Below are 4363 nucleotides of genomic sequence, written 5' to 3'. Positions count from 1 at the left end.
CACCACTCTATAGGTGTATCTTTAAATGGCTCCAAGGAAAATCTATATTTGTGATTATTGTTGTTCGTCTTATCACTGTTCACTGGTGAACCACTACGGTGGTCATATTTTATAATTTGAAAAGTAAAAGTTATGTTTTAAAGGGATCAATACTGCTGGATATTATATTGACTTTGTGATCCTTCTCTATTGATTGTTATTGATTTAGCTGGACAAATACACAGATGATCTCAGCTGCCATAAATCTGATGGCAAAAAGAAAAAATATTAACATTTCACCCATTAAACTACCAGACTAATAATGACACAAAGCTGCATGTTCCTGACAGCAATCGTCAGCTTTATCTAATATATCCATGTTCTGTCTTACCTAGTGACTGGAACGGTGAATGGGGCGTTGGCTCTCATGAGACCACTTAGGTCTCCTCCGCTAAGAAACTCCATGATGAAGAAGGCATAGTCCTATGATAAAAGACAGAAAATATGGTTTCTAAAATATTATAGTAAAGGTCCTGCAGCCTCCTCAGTTGGGGTCGGGTAGAGCTAACCCACTGATCAAGCCTCGATAATGGATCAGACTCTTACCTTGGTCTGGAAGGTGGCATAAGCATGGGTAAGCAATGGACTCTTCCCAGTCACCTCCAGGACCTGTCGCTCAATCAGGACATTGTCTTTAAAGTCCTGAAGCAGGACCCTCTTCTTCACCAGCTTCACTGCCAGTTGTTGTTGGCAAGCGGGATGTGTGGCCAGCATGACCTGTAGGAGACAGAGCATTAGAACTGGAAGAAAGGCCTGTCCTGCCATGAGACCTGATGAGAAGACATGAAGCGTTGACATTCCTAGAGTGATATTACTGCGACACACATGACACACATGAGGAAGAAGTCCCAAGAATTCCTAATACTCACTTTACCATAACCACCCTCTCCAAGGATTTTATGGAAGGTGAAGCTTTCCAGTCCAGTCACAAGGATGGGGGTGTCTGCTGGGATTGTCCCTGATGGAGACAGGAGAGATACCGTAAGATTTAATATTTCTATATTTTTGCCATTACAATACAATGTAACTACATTAGGGGGTAGCAAAGAAAGGAATTCATAATCTTGGTCATAAATAGGGTTCTCCAAAAGTTGAGAATCCCATGAATTCGTACATTAAGGGGAATTGGCTCTAGGAAACTTAGATCTGCACTCACCTGACAGCTGTTCCACGTCAGTATTGTAGGACGTGCTGGGTCTGTCATCAGCTTTTCCCCCCATCTCTTCTCCCCTCTTCCTCTTTCTCTGGATACTCTCCTGTATAGGGCTTCCAGGTCTTTTTGAAGCCTTGATCATTTTTTCTTTGCCGCCATCATTTGCCCTCTCAGGTGTTACTATTCTCCTCCTCTTATTTGGCGGCTGAACTCTCCTCTTTCTCTTCCTCTTCCTTTTCTTTGGAAGATTCCTGGAAGTCTCCATATTCAGCCCCTAGATGTTATGCTGGGCTGAGAAAGGTCCTGTCTGCCTTCAGCACGTTCCGGGGTGACACTTGGAACGGCTTGGCTAACAGGCCTTCTTTTCTGATCTTATATTTGAAAGAAAAATTAAAAATTTGCCAAGCACTAGCAAAAGTCGCCTTCACCAGTCAAACGATGAAGAAATATGGCTGCCATTCAGGTTGCAGAGTTCTAAACCTAACTGTTGCATGATGTCACAAAGGGCCCTGTGACATCATCATATTCTAAAGGTCACATGACATGACAGAGGGACCTGTGGCATCATCAGCCAGGCCTGCATTTATCAGCAGCTATAAAGTTCCATGCTTTTCTGCTATTTACCTATTCTCTCTATCATTTTAATCCCATTGGAAACAATATATCACCAAAGTAAAAACTTTCCTTAATACAGTCACCTTAACAATGCAACACAAGACAATTCAAGTGTAGTCACGCTTCTTGTCAGGGGCAATGACACATTGTATCCTTTAGAATGCCTCGCAGCCATCCATTAGTCTTATGTCGTTAAGGGCTCTTTCACACCTGCGTTGTTGTGTTCCGGCATAGAGTTCCGTCGTCGGGGCTCTATGCCGGAAGAATCCTGATCAGGATTATCCTAATGCATTCTGAATGGAGAGAAATCCGTTCAGGATGCATCAGGATGTCTTCAGTTCCGGAACGGAACGTTTTTTGGCCGGAGAAAATACCGCAGCATGCTGCGCTTTTTGCTCCGGCCAAAAATCCGGAACACTTGCCGCAAGGCCGGATCCGGAATTAATGCCCATTGAAAGGCATTGATCCGGATCCGGCCTTAAGCTAAACGTCGTTTCGGCGCATTGCCGCATCCGACATTTAGCTTTTTCAGAGTGGTTACCATGGCTGCCGGGACGCTAAAGTCCTGGCAGCCATGGTAAAGTGTAGTGGGGAGCGGGGAGCAGTGTACTTACCGTCCGTGCGGCTCCCCGGGCGCTCCAGAGTGACGTCAGGGCGCCCCAAGCTCATGGATCATGTGATCACATGGATCACGTCATCCATGCGCATGGGGCGCTCTGACGTCATTCTGGAGCGCCCGGGGAGCCGCACGGACTGTAAGTATACCGCTCCCCCGCTCCCCACTACTACTATGGCAACCAGGACTTTAATAGCGTCCTGGGTGCCATAGTAACACTGAACGCATTTGGAAGACGGTTCCGTCTTCAAATGCTTTCAGTACACTTGCGTTTTTCCGGATCCGGAGTGTAATTCCGGCAAGTGGAGTACACGCCGGATCCGGACAACGCAAGTGTGAAAGAGGCCTTACGCAAACTGCGATATTGATGGCCTATCCGACTCCTATTCAAAAGTGCAGGGCCCTCCAGCTGGACCACCGGGTGGCTTTATTTACCCAGGAACAGCACCATACATATGGTTGTGGCTGTGTATGGAACTGCAGATCAGTCCCATGCACTTGAAAGAGATTGAGCTCTGTGAGCTACAGTATGTTACGCAACCAGAAACAAATTGCTGGTGCTGTTCCTGGGTAAACAATGAAGGGGACACAGGGTCCCCTCTTTCAGTTAAATGGTGAAGACTAGAAACAGATCGGATTGGAAATCTGCAGCATGTCAGTTAATGCTGCAGTTTTTCCCAGCGAATTTCACCCTTTGCAATGGAGAGGGAAAAGTCCTCTGGCTTTTCCATGGCAAAAGCGCCCACCGTACACATGGTTTTTGTTGCTCGTTTTGTTGCATTTTTTATACAGAACTGCCTGCTCCAATTTCTGGCAGGTGTCAATGTGAACGTACAATAAAAACAAAGTGGATGAGATTTAATCAAATCCACACGCTGCAAAACAGATTTCCACCCAGAAGAGAACATAAGGTTCTCTGCAGATTTCATCCATATAGGATGATATCCGTGGCAAATATGTAGCAAAAACTATCTGAAATCCATGAGACCCGGCCTCTCTACATATAGATTTGTTCTGGTGTTTTTTTACTGTAAAAAGCCATAGAAACAACTTGTGTTTTTTTTTTTTTCTTTTCTAGGCAGTATGTCGTAGCCGGGTTTTGGGGTAGGCCAAATGCTACGCTGGGTCCTCCAAACACTGCCGAGGTGTCACCATATGTTGCTGCTGGTAAGGCATGGTGCACCCCAATGGGAAATAACTCCAGAGAGTCAATGTTTGCAGTAAACCAGTTTGCTTCTTTACTAGAGGAACTCAAGTACAAGTCAACACAGGCAAAGCACAGAACTGACTTCTTCTGAGTCTTGAGCTAGCTGTCCCTCCCTCCCTCCCTCTCTTTCTCTCTCTCTCTTTCTCATTCAGAAAGCTGGCTCCCTGGCAAAAAGCTGGTGGCCCAGGGTTTTTGGCTCAGTCGTCCAGCCGATTCTCTGGTCATAGGGCTGGTGATACAGGATCTGTGGCAGAATATCCCCGTCTCAGTGTTTTCTTTTGGTCACTCACTGGCGTACTTACAGGGGTCGCACTCCAGGGGGCCCGGCCGCCTGTGTACACCCCCACCAGGCCGCTGGCAGGGGCCCCACTGTACTCACATGTAATGGAGAGCTCTGATGTGGCCCAGCATGAAGTACAGTGGCAATTTTGGGTCCCATCAGAGTGCTCCATGCCTCCATTACATGTATAATATGGGGGGGGGGGGGGGGGAGTGCGCACTCACTCACAGCTGGCCAGGCAGTTCCGTTTCTATAGTGAAGCACGGAAACCTCTGAAGGCATAACTATGAGGGGGCACATATGAAGGCATAACTACTGTGAGGGGGCACGTAATATGGCATAACTACTGTGAGGGGCACATATGTGGGCATATCTAATGTGAGGGGCACATAATCTGGTATAGCCACTCTGAGGGGGCACATAACTGGGCATAAATACTGTGAAGGGGCACAT

The 4363-nt window shown here is 46.7% G+C and overlaps 1 long non-coding RNA gene across 1 annotated transcript; it reads right to left on the bottom strand.

Annotated features, from left to right (window-relative positions):
* Positions 1–230: 230 nt before the first annotated feature.
* Positions 231–682, bottom strand: LOC120980556. Its single transcript, XR_005774548.1, has 3 exons — positions 586–682; positions 371–462; positions 231–245 (listed from the first exon to the last, which is right to left on the bottom strand). It is a non-coding gene; the product is annotated as an uncharacterized LOC120980556 (long non-coding RNA).
* Positions 683–4363: the final 3681 nt, after the last annotated feature.

Source organism: Bufo bufo, chromosome 10, assembly GCF_905171765.1.
Source record: "Bufo bufo chromosome 10, aBufBuf1.1, whole genome shotgun sequence".
Classification (NCBI taxonomy): domain Eukaryota; kingdom Metazoa; phylum Chordata; class Amphibia; order Anura; family Bufonidae; genus Bufo; species Bufo bufo.
The sequence above is the reverse complement of the archived record's forward strand: the minus strand, read 5'-3'. Positions and strand labels throughout refer to the sequence as shown.